This window comes from Ursus americanus, chromosome X (assembly GCF_024610735.1).
Source record: "Ursus americanus isolate L20-20 chromosome X, mUrsAme1.1.p, whole genome shotgun sequence".
NCBI lineage: Eukaryota > Metazoa > Chordata > Mammalia > Carnivora > Ursidae > Ursus > Ursus americanus.
This window is the reverse complement of record NC_142164.1, coordinates 48,611,356-48,637,064: the sequence shown is the minus strand read 5'-3', so window position 1 is coordinate 48,637,064 and position 25,709 is coordinate 48,611,356. Positions and strand designations below refer to the sequence as shown.

The 25,709-nt window shown below is 37.7% G+C and overlaps 2 pseudogenes; both read left to right on the top strand.

Annotated features, from left to right (window-relative positions):
- The first annotated feature begins 422 nt into the window (after positions 1–422).
- Positions 423–8,103, top strand: LOC123797317 (peptidyl-prolyl cis-trans isomerase A pseudogene; annotated as a pseudogene).
- A 16,272-nt stretch (positions 8,104–24,375) lies between these two features.
- On the top strand, positions 24,376–24,828 carry LOC123797358 (small ribosomal subunit protein uS14 pseudogene; annotated as a pseudogene).
- Positions 24,829–25,709: the final 881 nt, after the last annotated feature.

Here is a 25,709-nt window from a genome sequence, read left to right as displayed (position 1 = left end):
TCTGCTGGCACGTGCTCCCCAGCTCATGGTCTCAGTCTGTTCTCTTGCGGGTGCCGTCAGAGAGTCCTCCTGCTCCCCTGTGCAGGTGGCTACTGCTTCCCAGTGCCCAAACGCGGCGGCTCCCTCCCCCTTCCGTTTATCTTCCGATATCTGTGCGAGGTTTCATGGCTCCCTGCTTCGTACCTCAATACTCAGCGCTGGAGTTGTTCATTTGTAGAGATCTATATGTATCTTCCTGCATCTCAGCCTGATTCCGTGGATGTTCAGGCTGGTCTGGTACCTATCCAGCTCGACTCAGGGGCCTGGCTGAAAAAGGGGTCCCCTACTCCTCTGCCATCTTAACTCCCCACCCGAGAAGACTTTTTAAAAAATTATTACAAAATGAGTTGAAAAGGCAAGATGGAAGAAGAGTAGGGGATCTTATTTCATCTGGTTCCTTGAGTTTAGCTGGATATATATCTAACCATTCTGAACACCCATGAATTCAGCCTAAGATGTAGTGAAAATATATCTGGAACTCTACAAGTAGAAAAGTCACTGCTTTTTGCAAGGTAGGAGGTGTGGAGTCATGAATCTATGGGGAGACATAGGAAGATAAATGGAGGGGGGAGGGAGCCTCCATGAGCTGGCTACTGGAAAGTGATATAACACCAGAGTGCAAAATTGGAACCCCTAGAAATCTGCTCCAGTGAGAGACATACCTCAGATGAAAAGCGCAGAATTCTAGGTGGGTCATTGTAGTCTCAGGATCCCAGGAGATACAGAATGAATGGGGGTGCCTGAAATGGTAGAGTGCCCATACAGTGGAGTGGGGAAACTGGTTATGATCAGCAAGCCCAGGAAGGACCCTCAGCTCAGGTTGCCATAAACTTCAAGGCAGGCCATTGGGGTGACTGCTCTTTGCCTGAGCACCCTGAAAAGGACTGGAATGCATGGGCCATTTACCATCCGCTGGGAGGGGCCAAACAGCTGCACACACGACTAGGCAACAGCTCTCAGGGTGATGGTAGGCCCAGAAAGAACAGCAGGGCAGCACCCAGCCGTGACCCAGGAACAGTGGAGCAGGCTACCTATGCAATTCCACAACTGCTTGCAGTCCAAAGGACACAAATGGCAGTTGTACTCATGGGTCCCTAGGACTTCCTCTGTGAGGATTGCAGTGGGCACATGCCACAAGAGTCTGCAGAGTTCGGCATGCAAAAAAGTGAAAACCATTTGTCCCAAAGAGTTTATTAAAGAGGGGGGGCTGCAATCTCTGGGCTGGAGATCTGGGTATGGCCACTTTTGCTCTGATCCTCTGAAGAGGTGTAGACAACCTCAAGGGAACAAAAGCAACACTGAGCCCAGCCCCCTGACAAGGGGTGGGGCAACTCCACCCAGGCAAAGACACATGAGAGACAGTATACAGCAAGCCCCTCCGCCAGAAGACAGACTGGAAGAAGAGGTGGACTACAACTTTATGGACCCCACAAGGCTGTAAAACTCCAGCACCAGGGGAAAATAGTTTGTTGAGCCACAGGTGTTTTCACACAACTATCTTCCAGTCAAAAATTTTCCATTTCTTTTTTTTTTTTTACTTTTTCCCCCATTTCAACTAGATTCTTATTTTACCAACTTATGTTTTTAAGTCACTTTTAACTTTTATTTTTTACATCTACATTTTATAGATATAGGCTTCATTTTAGACCTTTTTCACTCTATTCAAATTTTCCTTTCTGTGTAATTTTAGGATGTAGTGTCTCCTAACACAGAGACCAAAACTGAATCAGAAATAAGTGGATCAACTTGCTTTGTCCATTCTGTGAGATTATAGTCTCTTCCCCCCACCCCACTTCCACTTTTTGTTTTGTTTCATTTTAGTTTTGTTTGCTTTTCTGTTGTGGTTTCCAACTGCTTCAGATTTGTTTAGGGTGTACTTTGCTTGTGTTGTGGCTGATATTTTAGACTGTGCTCATTCTTTCACCCATCCTTCTCTGGGCAAAAAGACTAGAAGGAGGAATTCACAAAAAAAGAAAGAACCAGAGGGAATGTTCTCTGCCATAGAGCTAATTGATATGGATATAAGTAAGATGTCAGAGATGGAATTCAGGATAGCAATTACAAAATTAAAAGCTAGGCTTGATAAAAGCATAAATGACAGTACAGAATCTCTAAGGGTGGAAATGAGATTGAATCAAGCTGAACTTAAAAATGCTATGAAAGAGCTGCAGTCTAAATTGGATGCCCTAACAGATAGGGTAAATGAGCCAGAAGAGAGAATAAGTGCTCTGAAGGACAGGCTGATGGAAATGAAGTTGAGAAAAAAGATAAACAACTAATAGCCCATGAAGAAAGGCTTTCAGAGATTAATGATGCCCTGAAATAAGCCAATGTCAGAATTATTGGGGTGCCCAAGGTGGGGGGGAAAGAGGGCCAGAAGGTATATTTGAGCAAATCATAGTTGAAAACTTCCCTACTCGGGGGAAGAAAACAAGCATTCATGTCCAAGAGGCAGAGAGGAAACCCTCCCAAAATCAATAAAAATAGATCAACACCTTGAAATATAATAGTGGAGCTTCCAAATCTTAGAGAAAAAGAAGCTATCTTAAGAACAGCTAGGGAGAGAAGGTTCCTTACATACAGAGGGAGGAATATCAGAATAACATCAAACCAATCCACAGAAACATGGCAGGCTAGAAAGGGTTGGCAAAATAGATTCAGGGTACTAAATGGGAAGAACATGCAGCCAAGAATACGTTATCCAGCAAGGCTGTCATTCAGAATGGATGGAGAGATAAAGAACTTTCAGGACAGACATAAACTGACAGAATATGTGACCACCAAACCAGCCCTGTAAGAAATATTAAGGGGGATTCTATAAAAGAAGAAAAACCCCAAGAATAATATAGACCAGAAATTAACAGAGATAAACTATAGAAACAGGGACATTACTGGCAATACAATGGCACTAAATTCATCTCTTTCAATAGTTACTCTGAATGTAAATGGGCTAAATGTTCCAACCAAAAGACACAGAGTATGAGATTGGATAAAACAAGAACCATCCATATGCTGTCAACTAGAGACTCATTTTAGACCTAAAGACACCTCCAGACTGAAACTGAAGTGGTGGAGAACAATTTATCATGCTAATGGACCTCAAAAGAAAGCTGGGGTACCAATCCTCATATCAGACAATTTAGATTTTAAACCAAAGAGTGTAGTGGGAGATGTAGAAGAACACTATATCATACTTAAAGGGTCTATCCAACAAGAAGATCTAACAATTGTAAATATTTATGCCCCAACATGGGAGCAGCAAATGATATAAACCAATTAATAACCAAAGTAAAGAAACATATTGATAATAATACCTTAATAGTAGAGGACTTTAAGACCCCACTCACAGCAATGGAAAGATTATCTAAGCAGAAGATCAATGAAGAAACAAGGGCTTTGAATGACACACTGGAACAGATGGACTTCATAGATATATACAGAACATTCCATCTTAAAACAACAGAATACTCATTCTTCTCGAGTGTACATGGAGCTTTCTCCAGAATAGATCACATACTGGGTCACAAATCAGGTCTCAACCGATACCAGAAGATTGAGATTATGTCCTGCATATTTTCAGACCACAATGCTTTAAAACATGAGCTCAATCACAAGAGGAAACTTGGAAGGATCTCAAACACTTGAAGATTAAAGAGCATCCTGCTAAAGAATGAATGAGTCAACCAGGATATTAAAAAAGAACATTAAAAAAAATTATGGAAACTAATGAGATTGAAAACACATTGGTTCAAAACCTCTGGGATAGAGGAAAGGTGGTCCTAAGAGGAAAGTACATAGCAATGCAACCCTCTCTCAAAAAATTAGAAAAATCCCAAATACACAAGATAACCTTACACATGTAGGACCTGGAGAAAGAACAGCAAATAAAGTCTAAGCCAAGTAGAAGAGAAATAATAAAGATTAGATCAGAAATCAATGAAATAGAAACCAGAAGAACAGTAGAACAGATCAATGAAACTAGAAGTTGGTTCTTTGAAGGAATTAATGAAATTGATAAACCTCTGGCCAGACTTATCCAAAAGAAAAGAGAAAGGACCCAAATTAATAAAATCATGAATGAAAGGGGAGAGATCATGATTAACACAAAGGAAATAGAAACAATTTTAAGAACATATTATGAGCAACTATATGCCAACAAATTAGGCGATCTGAAAGAAATGGATGCATTCCTGGAAACTTATAAACTACCAAGACTAAAACAGGAAAAAGCAGAAAAATCTGAACAGATCCATAACCACCAAGAAAATTGAGACAGTATTCAAAAACCTCCCCCCAAAACAGGAGTCCAGGGCCAGATGGCTTCCAGGGGAATTCTACCAAACATTGAAAGAAGAAGTAATACCTATTCTACTGAAGCTCTTTCAAAAAATAGAAATGGAGAGAAAGCTTCCAAACTTTCTATGAGGCCAGCATTACCTTGATGCCAAAACCACACAAAGACCTCATCAAAAAGGAGAATTACAGACCAATATCCCTGATGAACATGGATGCCAAAATACTCCCCAAGATACTAGCCAATAGGATCCAACAGTAAATTTAAAAAATTATTCACCACGACCAGGTGGGGTTTATTCCTGGGCTGCAAGGGTGGTTCAACACTCACAAATCAATCAACTTGATAGATAACATTAACAGAGGAAGAGACAAGAACCATATGATCCTTTCAATAGATGCAGAAAATGCATTTGACAAAATACAGCATCATTTCTTGATTAAAACTCTTCAAAATTTGGGATAGAGGGAGCATACCTCAACATTATAAAAGACATCTATGAAAAGCCCACAAGCAAATATCATTCTCAATGGGGAAAAACTAAGAACTTTTCCCTTAAAGTCAGGAACATGACAGGGATGCCCACTCTCACCAATATTGTTCAACATAGTACTAGAAATCCTAGCCTCAGCAATCAGACAACAAAAAGAAATAAAAGGTATTCAAATTGGCAAAGAAGTCAAATTCTCTCTCTTTGCAGATGACATGACACTTTATGTGGAAAACCCAAAAGACTCCATCCTAAAATTGCTAGAACTCATACAGCAATTCAGCAACAAGACAGGATACATAATCAATACACAGAAATCAGTTGCATTTCTATATACTGACAATGTGACTAAAGAAAGAGACATTAAGGAATTGATCCTCTTTATAATTGCACCAAAAACCATAAGATACCAGGAATAAACCTAACCAAAGAGATAAAGGATCTATACTCTAGAAACTACAGACCATTTATGAAAGAAATTGAGGAATACACAAAGAGATGGTAAAACATTCCATGCTCATGGATTGGAAGAATAAACACTGTGAAAATATCAATGCTGCCTAGTGCAATCTACACACTCAATGCAATCCCTATCAAAATACCATCAACAATTTTCACAGAGCTGGAAGAAACGATCCTAAAATTTGTATGGAACCAGAAAAGACCCTGAATCACCAGGGGAATGTTGAAAGAGAAAACCAAAGCTGGGGGCATCACAATCCCTGACTTCAAGCTATATTACAAAGCTGAGATCATCAAGAGAGCATGGTACTGGCACAAAAAGAGACACATCAATCAATGCAACAGAACATGGAGCTCAGAAATGGACCCTCAACTCTGTGGTCATCTAATCTGGGACAAAGCAGGAAAGAATATCCAGTGGAAAAAAGACAGTCTCTTTAATAAATGGTGCTGGGAAAATTGGACAGCTAGATGCAAAAGAGTGAAATTTGACCACTCTTTCACACCATACACAAAGATAAACTCTAAATGGATGAAAGACCTCAATGTGAGACAGGAATCCATCAAAATCCTAGAGGAGAACATAGGCAGTAACCTCCTTGACATTGGCCACAGCAACTTCTTTTAAGACATGTCCCCAAAGGCAAGGGAAACAAAAGCAGAAATGAACTTTTGGTACTTCATCAAGATGAAAAGCTTCTGCACAGCAAAGAAAACAGTCAACAAAACAAAGAAGCAATCCATGGAATGGGAGAAGATATTTGCAAATGACATTACAGATAAAGGGCTGGTATCCAAGATCTATAAAGAACTTCTCACACTCAACACCCAAAAAACAAATAATCCAATAAAAAAATGGGCAGAAGACATGAACAGACACTTCTCCAAAGAAGACATTCAAATGGCCAACAGACACATGAAGCAATGCTCCACATCACTTGCCATCAGGGAAATACAAATCAAAACCCCAATGAGATACCACCTTACAGAAGGTAGAAGGGCTAAAATTAACAAGACAGGGAACAAGTGTTGGTGAGGATGTGGGGAAAGGGGAACACTTTTACACTTTTCGTGGGAATGCAAGCTGGTACAGCCACTCTGGAAAATAGTATGGAGGTTCCTCAAGAAGTTAAAAATAGAGCTACCCTATGACCCAACAGTTGCAGTACTATGTATTTATTGCAAAGGTACAGATGCAGTGAAGAGAAGGGGCACATGCACTCCAATGTTCATAACAACAATGTCCACAATAGCCAAACTGTGGAAGGAGCCAAGATGTCCTTCAACAGATGAATGGGTAAGGAAGATGCAATTCATATATATAATGGAATATTACTCAACCATCAGAAAGGATGAATACCTACCATTTACATCAACATGGGTGGAACTGGAGGGAATTATGCTAAGTGAAACAAGTCAAGCATAGAAAGACAATTATTGTATGGTTTCACTCATATGTGGAATATAAGGAATAGCACAGTGAACCATAGGGGAAAGGAGGGAAAACTAAATGGGAAGAAATCAAAGAGGGAGACAAATCATTAAAAACTCTTGACTTGGGGAAACAAACTGAGGGTTTCAGAAAGGGAGGTGAGTGGGGGGATGGGGGTAATTGGGTGATGGGCATTAAGGAGGGCACATGATGTGATAAACACTGGGTGTTATATGCAACTGATAAATCATTGAATACTACATCAAAAACTGAAAAGAAAAATATTACAAAATGGAAAAAACATAATACAATATGGAGAATGGATCAAGGAAATGCAAACTTTTCAATCACATGAAGAACAGATCAAGTAAAAAAAAAAATCAAAAACAAAACCAAAAAACCAACCCGAAGTTTAGTAGAAATCTTTGATCTGAAAAGATCAATATAATACAAAATAAATGAGGTAATCAGGATCAGACATGTCCTGGTTGAAACTTTTAAAATTCAAAGTTGAAAAATAAGTCTTATGAATATCTAGCTATGTAAAACGTTACTCTATAGTAGAGATAGTTTCAGGAGAAGGCAAGAAATCAAGAAATACCACTTTTTACTTAACATTGATAAGAGAGAAACAAACAAACAAACAAATGATAAGAGAAAAATAGGTAAAACTTTTAAAACATAAAGGTAAATTTAAAGGGTAGTTAATTTCTTCCAAATACCTAAACAAAAAAGGAAAAAAAATATTGTGTATAAAATAAAAGAAAGCAAACAGCATAAAAATATGAAAATATTAAAGCAAAAGAGCTTATAGAAGATAAAGCCAATGTAAATGAGTTAAGTCCTCTAATAAATGTTTCAGACTTGGCCTTGCAGACACCACCACCCAGCCATGGTCAACCCCACTGTGTTCTTTGACATGGCCATGGAAGTGAGCCCTTGGGCTGGGTCTCCCTCAAGGTGTTTGCAGATAAATTTCCAAAGACAGCAGAAAACTTTCACGCTCTGATCATTGAGGAGAAAGGATTTGGTTATAAAGTTTCCTGTTTTCACAGAATTATTTTGGGATTTATGTGCCAGGGTGGTGACTTCACATGCCATAATGACACTGGCAGCAAGTCCATCTATGGGGAGAAATTTGATGATGAGAATTTCTTCCTGAAGCATACGGTTTCTGGCGTCTTGTCCATGTTAAATGCTGGGCCCAACACAAATGGTTCTCAGTTTTTCATCTGTATCGTCAAGAATTTGTGGTTGGATGGCAAGTATGTGGACTTTGGCAAGGTGAAAGGAGGCATGAATATTGTGGAAGCCACGGAGTGCTTTGGATCCAGGAATGACAAGACCAGCAAGAAGAACCCTATGGCTGACTATGGACAAATCTAATAAATTTGACTTGTGTTTTATCTTAACTACCAGATCATTTCTTCTGTAGCTCAGGAGAGAACCCCTTCACCCCCATCTGCTCAAAATATCCAGCGATCTTTGGACTGTCATTGCAGTTCTATGGGATCCATATTTTCCTTACTCCTCTCCAAGTCTAGCTGGATTACAGAGTTAAGTTTATGATTATGAAATAAAAACTAAACAACAACAACAAAGTTTCCAATTCAACTGACAAAAGAAAAATACAACTATTTGCAACTAACAAAGGATATCTAAAATAAAGTCCCTTAAAAAGTAAAAATATTTCAGGATGACTGGGTGGCTCAGTCAGTTAACCATCTGCCTTTAGCTCAGGGTCCTAGGATTGAGTCCCGCATCAGGGTCCTTGCTCAGTGGGGAGCCTGCTTCTCCCTTTGCCTGCTGCTCCCCCTGCTTGTGCTCTGTTTCTCTGTCTCTCTCTGACAAATAAATAAATAAAATCTTTTAAAAAAACTAAAAATATTTCTTAACAGAAAAATGCAAATAAAAATGTATAGATGGCCATTAATAGTAATCAATAGAGAATTCAATAAGTGAGGAAGAGTTTATTTTACATTGATAAAATAGTATGTGGTCAATGAAAATAAGAGGCACGGGCCTTTATAATAATGAACAATGTGGCCAGGTACTGCACTATCATTTTCACATGTGTTAACTAATTTAATGTTCTGAATAACACTATGTGGCAGACATGATTATTCTCATTTTAGATATGAAACAACTGAGCACAGAAAGGCTTAATGACTTGCTCAAGTTTGTCACTGGTAAAGGCATAACTGAGATTTGGACCCAGGTCATTATAACTTGAGAACCTCAAAGACACTACATTAGTGTATCTGAAAGTTTAGTCCTTGTATTACCTGCATCAGAATGCTTATTAAAATTGTAAACTCCTGACATCATCTCTTATATATTCTAGAGCTCTAAAGTTTGCATTTTAATAAGTATTCCAGTTGATCCTTATACATGCTAGCATTTGAGAACCCTGCATTAAATGTACTTCCTCCAAGAAAATGAAAGAAACATAACTGAAGTGGAAATTTTAGTCTACCCTTTCTATCTTAGCCAGATTAAGTGGAAAAAAATAATATATAATTTAATATTAATGAGGCTAAAAACACTACAGGAAATATTTATTATTTTCAACCATCCTTTTACTTTTACAAAATTGATCACACATTAGGTTCTAAAAGAAAACTAATTCCAAAAAGCAGAGGTAATAAAGGCCATATTAATTAAACACAATGTGCTTAAACTATGATTTAATAAACATTTAAAGAAAAAGACACAGCTAGGAATAATTTTAAAAGACACTTTCTTAAATAACTATTATTATAGCTATTATTATAAAGGTCAGGGTAGAAATATAAGAAATAGTGACTAAAAAAAGAAATAGTGGCTAAAAAACACAAACAAACAATGAAACTAACAGTTTTGAAAAGATAAACAAAATTGATAAACCTTTGGCCAGACTTAGCGAGAAAAAAGAGAGGTTATAACTGACACAGAAATATAGATATGCAAAACATTATAAGACACTACTACAAAAAATTATAAGCCAACAAACAACCCAGAAGAAATAGATAAATTCTTAGAAACATTCAATTTCCCAAGACTGAATCAGGAACAAGTAGAAATCCTGAACAGATCAATTACTTGTAATAAATTGAATCAGTAATCAAAAATTCCCAACAAACAAAACTCCAAGACCAGATGGCTTTAAACATGAATTCAACCAAACATTTGAAGCAGAGTTAATACATACCCTTCTCAAATGATTCAAAAAATTGAAGAGAAAGAAATGCTTCTAAATATATGGCCAGCATTACCCTGTTACCAAAACCAGAAAAGGATGCCACAAAAAAAAGAAAATTACAGAACAATATCCTTGATAAACATAGAAGTAAAAATTTGCAACAAAATATTAGCCAACTGAATTTAACAATACCCCAAAAGGATCATTCACACCTATCAAGTGGGATTTATTCCACAGATGCAAAGATGTTTCAAGGATGTTTCAGTATTCACAAATCAATTAATCAGATTAACAAAACGAAGGATAAAAATAACATAATCACCTCAATGGATGCAGGAAAAAAATCTGAAAAAATTCAACATATATTCATAATAAAAGATCTCAACAAAGTGGGTATAGAGGGAAGATACCTCAACTTAATAAAGATCATATGTGACAAACCCACAGCTAACATACTTAATGGTGAAAAGTTAAAGCTTTTCCTCCAAGATCAGGAACAAGACAAGATACCAATTCTTCCCACAATTATTCAACATAGTACTGGAAGTCCTAGCCACAGCAATCAGACAAGAAGAAGAAATAAAAGGCACCCACACTGGTAAGGAAGAAGTAAAACTGTCATGATCTTCGAATGACACAATACTCTATGTAGAAAACTCTGAAGATTCCACCAAGAAAATCTAATAGAACTAATAAATAAATTCTAAGAAATAATAATAAAGCTGAAGGATATAAAATCAATATACAGAAATCTGTGGCATTTCTACACACTAATTTAAAAAGTAGCAGACGGGGCGCCTGGGTGGCACAGCGGTTAAGCGTCTGCCTTCGGCTCAGGGCGTGATCCTGGCGTTCTGGGATCGAGCCCCACATCAGGCTCCTCTGCTATGAGCCTGCTTCTTCCTCTCCCACTCCCCCTGCTTGTGTTCCCTCTCTCACTGGCTGTCTCTATCTCTGTCAAATACATAAATAAAATCTTAAAAAATAAATAAATAAATAAATAAATAAATAAATAAATAAATAAAAAGTAGCAGAAAGAGAAATTAAGAAAACAATCCCATTTACAATTGCATCCAAAAAGAATAAAATACCTAGGAATAAATTTAATCAAGGAAGTAAAAGGCCTATATTTTGAAAACTATGACACTGATGAAAGAAATTGAAGATGACACAAATAAATAGAAAGATATATCATGCTCATGGATTAGAAGAATTAATATTGTTAAAATGTCAATACAACCCATAGCAGTATACAGATTTAATGCAATTCCATTCAAACACCAATAGTGTTTTTCACAGAACTAGAACAAGTAATTGTAAAATTTCTGTGCAATCCTGTAAGACCCTAAATAGCCAAAGCAATCTTGAGAAAGAAGAATCTGGAGGAATCAGAATCCCAGATTTAAAACTATACTAAAGAGTTATTGCAATCAAAATGTATGTTACTGGTGCAAAAATAGACACATTAGGGGTGCCTGGGTGGCGCAGGCGTTAAGCGTCTACCTTCAGCTCAGGGAATGATCCCAGCGTTCTGGGATCGAGCCCCACATCAGGCTCCTCTGCTATGAGACTGCTTCTTCCTCTCCCACTCCCCCTGCTTGTGTTCCCTCTCTCGCTGGCTGTCTCTCTCTCTTTGTCAAATAAATAAATAAAATCTTTAAAAAAAATAGACACATTAGATCAATGGAACAGAATATACAGCCCAGAAATAAACTATGCTTTATGGTCAATTAGTGTATGAGAAAGGAGGCAGGAATATACACTGAGTCTTTTTAATAAAGTGTTGGGAAAAACTGGCAGCTACATGCAAAAGGATGAAATTGAACCATTTTCTTATACCATACACAAATATAAACTCAAAAATGATTAAAGACCTAAATGTGATATACAAAATCATAAAACTCTTAAAAGAAAATATAGCCAGCAAGCTCTTAAACATCAGCTTTAGCAATATTTTTCTTTGTCTCCATAGGCAGGAGACACAAAAGCAAAAATAAACAATTGGGATTACATTAAACTAGAAAGCTTTTGCATAATTAAAGAAACCATCAATAAAACAAAAGGCAACCTACAGAATTAGAGAAGATATTTGCAAATGATAAATCTGATAAGGGGTTAATTTGCAAAATATATAAAGAACTCCTACAACTCAACACCAAAAAAACCCAAATAATCTGATTTAAAAATGTGTGGGGGAGGAAGTTAAGATGGCGGAGAAGTAGGGGACCCCTTTTTCAGCCGGTCCCCTGAGTCGAGCTGGATAGGTACCAGACCAGCCTGAACATCCATGGAATCAGCCTGAGACGCAGGAAGATATATCTGGATCTCTACAAATAAATATCTCCACCGCTGAGTATTGAGGTATGAAGCGGAGAGCCGTGAAACCTCGCACAGATATTGGAAGATAAACGGAAGGGGGAGGGAGCCACCGCGTACGGGCGCCGGGAAGAGGTAGCCATCTGCAAGGGGAAGTGGGTGGACTCGCAGACTGGCACCTACGAGAAAACAGACTGAGACCGGGAGCTCCGGGAGCGCACGGGGGCGGTTGGCGGTGCTGGAAACACAAAGGACAGAGATGTGCCAGCCCTGGAAGTGAGGACTGGGACGCCGGGTGTGGGGCACACATCCCAAGACGCTGCAGGGTTTAGCATCACAAACAGAAAGAGTTAAAGTGGCCAGAACATCAGTGGAGAACGATCCGCAACCCCTCTGTTCTAAGACAGAGGCTGAGATTCGGTCACTGCTGCTCTGACTCTCAGAAGAGGCACAGCAAACCACCAGGGAAAGCCACCAGAAAACAAAAGCATGGAAATACCGGCTCACAGCATGCCCATCCCCATCCCCCCTCACAGGGGACACGGAGACTCTATCCAAACAGGGTTGCCTGAGTATCGGCGCAAAAGGTCCCTCCCCCAGAGGGCAGGCTGAGAAATCAAGAAGCCCACATCCCAGGGCACCTGGGTGGCTCAGTCATTAAGCGCCTGTCTTCGGATCAGGGCATGATCCCGGCGTTCCGGAAAGGAGCCTGGCATCGGGCTCCTCTGCTGGGAGCCTGCTTCTTCCTCTCCCACTCCCCTGCTTGTTTTCCCTCTCTCGCTGGTTGTCTCTGCCACATAAATAAATAAAATTTTTAAAGAAGAAACCCACATCCCTAAGATCCCTATAAAACAAGGGCACATGGCCTGGGTCCAGGTCAATAATTTGGGCTCTGGATAACCCCACAACCTCTCCTCATCAGAATGACGAGAAAGAGAAGTCCCCCCCCCCCAGCAAAGAAAAGACAATGAGTCTGTGGCCTCTGTCACAGAATTAATGGATATGGGTATAACCAAATTATCAGAAATGCAATTCAGAGTAACAATGGTCAAGATGATGTGTAGACTTGAAGAAAGTATTAACGAAAATGTTAATGAGAATATAGAATCTCTAAGGGCGGAAATGAGAGCGAATCTGGCAGAAATTAAAAATTCTATGAGCCAAATGCAGTCAAAACTAGAGGCTCTGACGGCCAGGGTGAATGAGGCAGAGGAACGTATTAGCGATTTGGAGGATGAGTTAGAGGAAAAAAAAATGAAAATAGAAGCTGGACTTAAAAAAATCCACGCCCATGAATGTAGGTTACAGGAGATAACTGACTCAACGAAACGATCCAATGTCAGAATCATCGGCATCCCCGAGGGGGTGGAGAAAAACAGAGGTCTAGAAGAGATATTTGAACAAATTGTAGCTGAAAACTTCCCTAATCTAGCGAGGGAAACAAACTTTCATGTCCAACAGGCAGAGAGGACCCCTCCCAAGCTCAACCACGACAAACCTACGCCACGTCATGTCATAGTGCATTTCGCAAATATTAGATCCAAGGATACAATATTGAAAGCGGCCAGGGCAAAGAAATTTCTCACGTACCAAGGCAAACGTATCAGAATTACGTCAGACCTGCCTACACAGACCTGGAATGAGAGAAAGGGTTGGGGAGGGACATTTTTAAAACTCTTTCAGAGAAGAACATGCAGGCAAGGATCCTCTATCCACCAAGGCTGTCATTCAGAATTGATGGAGAAATAAAGACCTTCCAGAATCGCCAGTCATTAACCAATTTCATAACCATGAAACCAGCCCTACAGGAGATATTAAGGGGGGTTCTATAAAGGTAAAAAGGCCCCAAGAGTGATACAGAACAGAAAGTCACAACTGATACAAACAAAGACTTTACTGGCAACATGGCATCATTAAAATCGTATCTCTCAGCATTCAGTCTCAATGTGAATGGCTTAAATGCTCCCATAACATGACAAAGGGTTGCAGATTGGATAAAAAGACATGACCCATCCATTTGCTCTCTACAAGAGACTCATTTTGAACCCAAAGATACATTCAGACTGACAGTAAAGGGATGGAATACCATCTTTCATGCAAATGGACCTAAAAAGAAAGCTGGGGTAGCAATTCTCATATCAGACAGATTGGATTTTAAACTAAAGACTATAGTTAGAGACACAGAAGGGCACTATATTATTCTTAAAGGATGTATCCAACAAGTGGATATGACAATTATAAATATATATGCCCCCAACAGGGGAGCAGCAAGTTACACAAGCCAACACTTAACCACAATAAAGAGACATATAGATAAAAATACATTAATAGTAGGGGACCTCAACACCCCACTATCAGAAATAGATAGAACACCCTTGAAAATACTAAGGAAAGAATCAAAGGCTTTGAATGACATACTCGACGAGTTGGACCTCATAGATATATATAGAACACTACACTCCAGAACCAAAGAATACTCATTGTATTCTAATGCCCATGGAACATTCTCCAGAATAGACCATGTTCTGGGACACAAAACAGGTCTCAACTGATACTAAAAGACTGAAATTATTCCCTGCATATTCTCAGACCACAACGCTCTGAAATTGGAACTCAACCACAAGGAAAAATTTGCAAGAAACTCAAATACTTGGAGACTAAGAACCATTCTGCTTGGGAATGACTCGATAAACCAGAAAATCAAAAATCAATTTAAACAATTTATGGAGACCGATGAGAATGAGAACACAATAGTCCAAAATCTATGGGATACTGCAAAGGCAGTCCTAAGGGGGAAATACATAGACAACCAAGCCTCATTCAAAAGAACAGAAAAATCTAAAATGCAGTTTTTATATTCTCATCTCAGGAAGCTGGAATAGCAACAGAGGGACAGGCCTAATCCACTCATGAGAAATCAGTTGACCAAGATTAGAGCAGAAATCAACGAATTAGAAACCAGGAGTACAATAGAGCAGATCAACAGGACTAGAAGCTGGTTCTTTGAGAGAATCAATAAAATTGACAGACCACTGGCAAGACTTATCCAAAGGAAAAGAGAAAGGACCCAAATTAATAAAATTATGAATGAAAAAGGAGAGGTCACAACCAACACAATGAAATTGGAAGGATTATTAGAAACTTTTATCAACAGCTACATGCCAATAAATAAACCAATCTGCAAGAGATGGAGGCCTTCCTGGAAACCTATAATCTACCAAGACTGAAACAGGAAGAAATTGATTTCTTAAACAGACCAATTACTTATGAAGAAATTAAGTCAGTGATAAACAACCTTCCAAATAACAAAACTCCAGGCCCGAATGGTTTTCCTGGGGAATTCTACTAAACATTCAAAGAACATAAAATACCTATTCTCTTAAAGCTATTTCAAAAAATAGAAACAGAAGGAAAGCTGCCAAACTCATTCTATGAGGCCAATATTACCTTGATCCCCAAACCAGGCATAGACCCCATCAAAAAGGAGAATTACAGACCGATTTCCCTAATGAATATGGTCGCCAAAATCCTCAACAAGATCCTGGTTAATAGAATCCAACAGTTCATTAAAAGGATTATCCATCCTGACCAAGTGGGATTCATACCTGGGATGCAGGCATGGTTCAACATTCGCAAATCAATCAGCGTGATACATCATATCAACAAGAAAAGACTCAGGAATCATATGATCCTCTCAATTGATGCAGAAAAAGCATTTGACAAAATACAGCATCCTTTCCTGATTAAAACCCTTCAGAGTGTAGGAATAGAGGGTACATTTCTCAATCTCATAAAACCCATCTATGAAAAGCCTACAGCAAATATTATTCTCAATGGGGAAAAGCTAGAAGCCTTTCGCTTAGGATCAGGAACACGACAAGGATGTCCACTCTCGCCATTATTATTCAACATAGTACCAGAATCCTTGCAACAGCAATCAGACCACAAAAAGTGATAAAAGGTATCCAAATCAGCAAAGAAGTCAAAATGTCTCTCTTTGCAGATGACATGATACTCTATATGGAAAACCCAAAAGAATCCACTTCCAAACTATTGGAATTTATATAGCAATTCAGTAATGTGGCAGGATACAAAATCAATGTTCAGAAATCAGTTGCATTTGTATACACGAACAATGAGACTGAAGAAAGAGAAATTAGGGAATCCATATAATTTACAATAGCACCAAAAACCATACATTACCTTGGAATTAACTTAACGAGAGACGTAAAGGACCTATATTCTAGAAACTACAAATCACTCTTGAAAGACGTTGAAGAAGACACAAAAAGATGGAAAAACATTCCATGCTCCTGGATTGGAAGAATTAACATAGTTAAAATGTCCATGCTACCCAGAGCAATCTACACTTTCAATGCTATCCCGATCAAAATACCGAGGACATTTTTCAAAGAACTGGAACAAACAGTCCTTAAATTTGTATGGAAACAGAAAAGGCCCCGAATCTCCAAGGAACTGTTGAAAAGGAAAAACAAAGCTGGGGGCATCACAATGCCGGATTTCGAGCTGTACTACAAAGCTGTGATCACAAAGACAGCATGGTACTGGCTCAAAAACAGACACATAGACCAATGGAACAGAATAGAGAACCAAGAAATGGACCCTCGGCTCTTTGGGCCATGAATCTTTGATAAAGCAGGAAAAAACATCAGCTGGAAAAAACACAGTCTCTTCAATAAATGGTGCTGGGAAATTTGGACAGCTACATACAAAAGAATGAAACTTGACCACTCTCTCACACCATACACAAAGATAAACTCTAAATGGATGAACGACCTTGATGTGAGACAGGAATCCATCAAAAACCTGGAGGAGAACATAGGCACCAAACTCTACCACATTGGCCACAGCAACGTTTTCATGACACATCTCCAAAGGCAAGAGAAACAAAAGATAACATGAACTTGTGGGACTTCATCAAGATAAAAAGCTTCTGCACAGCCAAGGAAACAGTCAAAAAAATGGAGAGGCAGCCCACGGAATGGGAGAATATATTTGCAAATGACACTACAGATAAAAGACTGGTATCCAAGATCTACAAAGAACTTCTCAAACTCAATACATGAGAAACAATTAAAGAAATCAAAAAATGGGCTGAAGATATGAACAGACACTTTTCCAATGAAGACATCCAAATGGCTAAAAGACACATGAAAAAGTGTTCAAAATCATTAGCCATCAGGGAAATTCAAATCAAAACCACACTAAGATACCACCTTACGCAGTTAGAATGGAGAAAGGGGATCCCTCCTACATTGTTGGTGGGAATGCAAGTTGGTACAGCCACTCTGGAAAACAGTGTGGAGGTCCCTTAAAAAGTTAAAAATTGAGCTACCCTATGATCCAGCCATTGCACTACTAGTTATTTACCCCAAAGATACAGACGTAGTGAAGAGAAGGTCCATATGCACCCCAAATTTCATAGCAGGTTGTCCACAATAGCCAAATCATGGAAGGAGCCGAGATGCCCTTGGACAGATGACTGGATTAAGAAGTTGTGGTCCATATATACAATGGAATATTACTCAGCTATCAGAAAGAACGATTTCTCAACATTTGCTGCAACATGGATGGCACTGGAGGATATAATGCTAAGTGAAATAAGTCAAGCAGAGAAAGACAATTATCATATGATTTCTCTCATCTATTGAACATAAGAACTAGGAAGATCGGTAGGGGAAGAAAGGGATAAAGAAAGTGGGGTAATCAGAAGGGGGAATGAAGCATGAGAGACTATGGTCTATGAGAAACAAACTGAGGGCCTCAGAGGGGAGGAGGGTGGGGGAATGGGATAGACTGGTGATCGGTAGTAAGGAAGGCACGTATTGCATGGTGCACTGGGTGTTATACACAACTAATGAATCATCGAACTTTACATCAGAAACCGGGGATGTACTGTATGGTGACTAACATAATATAATAAAAAAAAAACATTAAAAAAATAAAATAACATAAACAAAAATGGCATGTAAAACAAAACAAAACAAAAAAAGTGTGGGGGACCTGAATAGCCATTTTTCCAAAGAAGACACACAGATGGCAAACAGATACATGAAAAGATGCTCAACATTACTCATCATCAGGGAAATGGAAATTAAAATCACAATGAGATATCACCTAAGATCCGTCATAACGGCTAGAATAAAAAAGACAATTAATGGCAAGTGTTGGCAAGGACGTGGATAAAAGTAAACCCTTGTGCACTGTTGGTAGGAATGCAAATTGGTGCAGCCACTATGGAAAACAGTTGGAGGTTTCTTAAAGAATTTAAAGTGGAAATATTGTATGATCCAGTTATTCCAATTCTGGATATTTACCCAAAAATGAAAACACTAATTTGAAAAGTTATATGCATCCCTATGTTTGTGGCAGCATTATTTATAATAACTAAGATATGGAAGCAGCCCTGGTCTATGGATAGATGAGTAGATAAAGAATAAGTGGTATATAGGGGTGCCTGGGTGTCTCAGTCATTAAGCATCTGCCTTCGGTTCAGGGCGTGATCCCAGAGTCCTGGGATCGAGCCCCACATTGGGCTCCCTGCTCCACTGGGAGCCTGCTTCTTCCTCTCTGACTCCCTCTGCTTGTGTTCCCTCTCTTGATGGCTGTCTCTCTCTCTGTCAAATAAATAAATAAAATCTTTAAAAAAAAAGAATAAGTGGTATATATATAATGGAATATTACTCAGCCATACAAAAGAATGAAATCTTACCATTCACAATAGCATGGATGGACCTAGTGGGTATTATGCTAAGTGAAATAAGTCAGAGGAAGACAAATACCTTGTAATTTCACTTATATGTGGATTCTAAACAAAACAAAACAAACAAAAAATAGAAACAGATTCATAAATACAGAGAAGAAACTAGTGATTGCCCGAGGGGATACAGGAGGGGAGATAGAAGAAATATGTGAATGAATTAACAGGTACAGACTTCTAGTCACAAAATAGATAAGTCATAGGTATGAAGGTACAGCATAGGGTATATAGTCAATAATACTGTAAAAAAAATTGCGTAGTGACAGATAATATCTACACTTCTCAAAATGAACATTTTCTAATGTATATAATTGTTGAATCACTATGTCATATACCTGAAACTAATAAATTTATGTCAACTACACTTCAATTAAAAAATATATAAAATTATTAGTCCACACACCAAAATTTCTAAAATAAGAAAGATAGAAAATAACAAATCTTGACAAAGCTATAGAGCAACAAAGATATAGAGCAAGTGAAACTCTCACTTATTGCTGGTGGGACTGAAATAGTCACAATCATCTCAGAAAATGGTTTGGCAGTATCAACTTAAGCAAATTATATGCACGTTCTATGACATAGCAATTCCTCTCCAAGTTTTACAACAAACAAATTGTATTCATATGCTCACAAGCCCCCAGATGAAAGTTCCTAAATACCCACTGTAGAATGTATAAATTGTGGTATTGTTACATAATTGAATACTATATAGTGGGTAAAAGAACTATCTATAGTTATATGAATCTTACAATGTTGCATGAGAGAAACCAGATACAAATGCATACATTCTGTATAATTTCATTTGCATAATGAAAAAAAATTCAAAATTAATCTATCAGTTTGACTATAATTTTCACTTTCTCTAAATTCGTATGGATAATTTTTTATTAAGTTTTTAATTTTAATTCCAATATACTTAACATACAGCATTCTATTAATTTCAGGTACACAATACAGTGATTAAATAATTCTATACATTACTCAATGCTCATGATATAAGTGTACTCTTTAATCCCCATCACCTATTTCATCCATCCTCCGACTCACCTCACATCTGGTAACCCTCAGTTTGTTTTCTATAGTTAAGTTTGTTTCTTGGTTTCTCTCTCTCTCTCTTTTTCCTTTGTTCATTTGTTTTGTTTCCTAAATTCCATACATGAGTGAAATGATATGGTATTGGTCTTTGACTGACTTACTTCACTTAGCATTATAGTCCCTAGCTCCGTCCATGTTGTTGCAAGGGCAGGTTTTAATTCCTTTTTATGGCTGAATAATATTCCATTGCATATATATACACCACTTCTTCTTTATCCATTTACCTATTGACGGACACTTGAGCTGGTTAAATAATTTGGCTAATGTAAATAATGCTGCTATAAACACAGGGGCACATGTATCCCTTTGAATTAGTCTTTTTGTATTATCAGGAAAATACCCAGTAGTGAGATTACTAGATCTTAGGGTAGTTCTAACTTAACTTTTGAGGAGCCTCCATATTCTTTTTCCAGTGGCTACACCATATGCATTCATCCCAACAGTGCATGAGGGCCTCTTTTTGTCCATATCCTCATCCAGAACTTGTTTCTTGTGTTTTTAATTGTAACCATTCTGACAGGTGTGAGGTGATATCTCACTGTGGTTTTGATTTGAATTTCCCTGATGATGAGTGATGTTGAGCATCTTTTCATGTGTCTGTTGGCCAGCTGTATGTCTTCTTCAGAGAAATGTCTGTTCATGTCTTCTGCCCATTTTAATTGGATTATTTGTTTTTTGGGTGTTGAGTTGTATGAGTTCTTTATCTATTTTGGATACTAAACTTTTATCAGATTTACCATTTGCAAATATCTTCTCCCATTTCAGTAGGTTGCTTTTTAGTTTTGTTGATTATTTCCTTGACTGTGCAGAAGATTTTTATTTTGATGTTGTCACAACAGTTTATTTTTGCTTTTATTTTCCTGGCTCAGGAGACATATCTAGGAACATTTTGCTATGGCCAATATCAGAAAAATTATTGCTTGTGGTCTCTTCTAGGATTTTTATGGTTTCAGATCTCACATTTAGATCTTTAATACATTTTTAATTTATTTTTGTGTATGGTGTAAGAAAGTGGTCCAGTTTCATTCTTTTGCATGTAGCTGTTCAGTTTTCCCAACACCATTTGTTGAAGAGATTCTTTTTCTCATTGGAAATTCCTTCCTAGTTTGTCAAAGTTTAATTGACCAAATAACTGTGGGTTTATTCTGGGTTTTCTATTCTGTTCCATTATCTATGTGTCTATTTTTGTGCCAGTACCATATTGTTTTGGTTACTACAGGTTTGTAATATAACTTGAAGTCTGGAATTGTGATGCCTCCAGCTTTGCTTTTCTTTTTCAAGATTGCTTTGGCTACTCAGAGTCTTTTGTGGTTCCATACAAATTTTAGGATTGTGTGTTCTGAGACATTTCTCCAAACAAGACATGCAAATGGCCAACAAACACACGAAAAAATGCTCCACATCATTTGGCATCGGGAAAATAAAAATCAAAACCACAATAAGATACCACCTCACACCAGTCAGAATGGCTAAAATTAACAAGACAGGAAACAACGAATATGGGGGGGATGTGGATAAATGGAAACACTCTTACACTGTTGGTGGGAATGCAAGCTGGTACAGCCACTCTGAAAAATGGTATGGAGGCTCCTCAAGAATTTAAAAATATAGCTACCGTATGACCCAGCAATTGCACTACTAGGTATTTACGCCAAAGGTACAGATGTAGTGATCCAAAAAAGCACCTGCACCTTAATGTTCATAACAACAATGTCCACAATAGCCAAACTGTGGAAAGAGCTGAGAAGTCCATTGGCAGATGAATGGATAAAGAAGATGTGGTATATAAATACAATGGAATATTACTTAGCTATCAGGAAAGATGAATACTTACCATTTACATTGACATGGATGGAACTGGAGGGTATTATGCTGAATGAAATAAGTCAATCAGAGAAAGACAATTATCATAAGGTTTCACTTACATGTGGAATATAAGGAATAGCACCGAGGACCGTAGGGGAAGGGAGGGAAAACTGAATGGGAAGAAATCAGAAAGGAGACAAATCATGAAAGACTCTTGACTTGGGGAAACAAACTGAAGGTTCCGGAAAGTGAGGTGAGTGGGGGGATGCGGGTAATTGGGTGATGGGCATTAAGGAGGGCACGAGATGTGATGAACATTGGGTGTTATATGCAACTGATAAATTATAAATAAATAAATAAATAAAATTGAAAAAAAAAGATTTTGTGTTCCATTTCTGTGAAAAATGTTGTAGTATTTTGATAGGGATTGCCTTATATCTGTAGATTACTTTGGGTAATATAGACATTTTAACTATATTAGTTCTATCAACCTACGAGCATAGAATGTCTTTCCACTTCTTTACATTGTCTTGAATTTCTTTTGTTAATGTTTTACAGTTTTCAGAGTACAAGTCTTTCACCTCTTTGGTTAGATGTATTCCTAGGTATTTTATTATTTTTGGTGCAATTTTAATCAGATTGTTTTCTTAATTTCTCTTTCTGCTATTTCATTATTACTGTTTAGAAATGCAACAGATTTCTGTATATTGATTTTATATCATGAGACTTTGCTGAATTTATTTATCAGTTCTAGCATTTTTTTGTGTGTGGAGTCTTTAGGATTTTTTATAGAGAGTATCATGTCATCTGGAAATAGTGAGGATTTTACTTCTCTCTTACTAATTTGGATTGCTTTTATTTCTTTTTGTTGTCTGATTGATATTGAATAGATGTGGCAGGACTCACATCTTTGTCTTGTTCCTGACCATAGGGGAGAAGCTCACAGTTTTTCCTCATTGAGGATGTTTGCTGTGGGTTATTCATATAAGGCCTTTATCAGGTTGAGATATGTTCCCTCTAGATCTACTTTGCTGTTAGTTTTTATCATGTATGGATGTTGTACTTCGTCAAATGTTTTTTCTGCATCTCTTGAAATAATCATATGGCTTTTGTCCTTTCTCTTTTTAATGTGATATATCACATTCATTGCTTTGCAAATATTGAATCACTTTTGTATCCCGGCTGTAAATTCCAGTTGATTGTGGTGAATGATTTTTTGAATGCAATGTTGGATTTGGTTTGCTGGTATTTTTTGAGAATTTTTGCATTTATATTCATCAGGGATATTGGCCTTTATTTCTCTTTTTTGTGTGCGTGGTGCCTTTATCTGGCTGTGGTATCAGAGTAATACTGGCCTCATAGAATGAATTTGGAAGTTTTCCTCCCTCTTCTATTTTTTGGAATAGTTTGAGAAGAATAGGTATTAAATTTTCTTTAAGCACTTGGCAGAATTCATCTGTGAAGCCACGTGGTCCTGGACTTCTGTTTTTTTTAGGAGTCTTCTGATTACCGATTCAGTTTCATTGCTATAATCAGTTTGTTCAAATTTTCTATTTCTCCCTGCTTCAGTTTCGGTAGGTTACATGTTTCTAGGAATTTATCCACTTCTAGGGTGTCCTTCTTTAAGATTTCTTGAACTGGAATTATTGAATCGAAGCCTACAAATGTTTTTAAAGTCATTGGAAATCAATGCATATTCCCTGCAGAAAGGTTTATCAATTTCTACTCCAATCCAATAATTCTCTTCTCTGAAACTTCCAGTGAATTAGTTATACTAATTCTCTTTCACTTGCTTTATGACCCCCAAGCAAATAATCTAAACAACACTAAAATACAGAGCCAAGAAACATGAAATAAAACTGAAATATAAGTCAAATATTATGCAACATACATACCTGGGGCCACTTCATCATACAGAGTATGCTTTCGGTGGTTCAGCCACTCAAATTTCTCTTATGACTCAAGTTTAATACTACTTACTTGTTGACCACTCTGTTGAGATTCATTCAGAAGGGTCAGCAGCTTCTTCAAGGTTTCAGAATAATCTCTTCCTGGAACATTCTGAAGTGTCCTCCTTCTAAGAAGCATTTTTTAAATACGACCTCCTTTCTAGCCTTTTTTTCCCCCAGCATTGTGCTTCATTCTGAGAGTCTCTCTGCAGCAGGTTTCCAAACCAAATCTCTTAAGCACCTGAGCTTATAACGAGCCTATACTTGTTATAATTTATACTTTAAGGTATGGAATTTAGGACAGATGAAATAGAAACACAATATATACTCTCCTTATCATTTGTTGCATTGTGTTCCTTAAAACTATCATAAAATTAATTAAATTTTTTGCAGGAACAAATATTATTGGGGTTCAGTAACTTCACTAATGGTTCCATAGCAAGAAAGTGATTGTTTTAAGCAATGATACATAATCAATATTTACGTTTTCTAAATGTTTTTGGAAGCATGTATTTAACATGTAAAAAATGCAGGTATCACTATCCTATTGAAATCAAAGGTGTGAAGATACACAATACATATTCCACATTAAATTAATGACATTTTCTTGGCTTCTTAGAATTTAGAAGAGACAGGAGGGAATGACTTAGACAACCTAATTGTCTATAAAAAGCCATCCAGCCTTTTGCCTCGTTGCATCCGAGAGAGCAAGATCGGTCACCAGCAGCTCTACTGGAGCCATCCGAGGAAATTTGGCAAGGGTTCTCGTTCTTGCCACGTGTGCTCCAACCGGACCGGTCTGATCTGGAAATACGGCCTCAATATGTGCCGCCAGTGTTTCCGTCAGTACGCGAAGGATATAGGCTTCATTAAGTTGGATTAAGTGAACTTCCTTGAATAGGTCATCCAAGATACCTACCTTAACTGCAGATATGCAAGATGCCTACCTTAATGCCAACTCATTGTACATAAAATAAAAATACTCTGATTATGAAAAAATAAATAAATAAAAAGCCATCCAAGTAATATTCAAGTAATGCCTTCTTTTTCTCTTGCTAAATCTCCCAACAATAAGCAGTGACATTCAAAATCATTCTACTGATCTTAGAACTACTCTCAAAGTACTGAGTACTGAGCAAATGTTTGTTATTCTTGATGTGATGGTATTTTTAGATGAAAAAAAGAGTCAAGAACCATATGTTCCTCTCAATAGATGCAGAGAAAACATTTGACAAAATACAGCAACCTTTCCTGATTAAAACCCTTCAGAGTGTAGGGATAGAGGGTACATTCCTCAATCTCATAAAAACCATCTATGAAAAGCCTACAGCAAATATCATTCTCAATGGGGAAAAGCTAGAAGCCATTCGCTTAAGATCAGGAACACGACAAGGATGTCCACTCTCGCCACTATTATTCAACATAGTACTAGAAGTCCTTGCAACAGCAATCAGACCACAAAAAGGGATATAAGGTATCCAAGTCAGCAAAGAAGTCAAACTGTCTCTCTTCGCAGATGACATGATACTCTATATGGAAAACCCAAAAGAATCCACTCCCAAGCTATTAGAAGTTATAGAGCAATTCAGTAATGTGGCGGGATACAAAATCAATGCTCAGAAATCAGTTGCATTTCTATACACAAATAATGAGACTGAAGAAAGAGAAATTAGAGTATCCATCCCATTTATATAGCACCAAAAACCATACGTTACCTTGGAATTAACTTAACCGGAGACATAAAGGACCTATATTCTAGAAACTACAAATCACTCTTGAAAGACATTGAAAAAGACACAAAAAGATGGAAAAACATTCCATGCTCCTGGATCGGAAGAATTAATATAGTTAAAATGTCCAT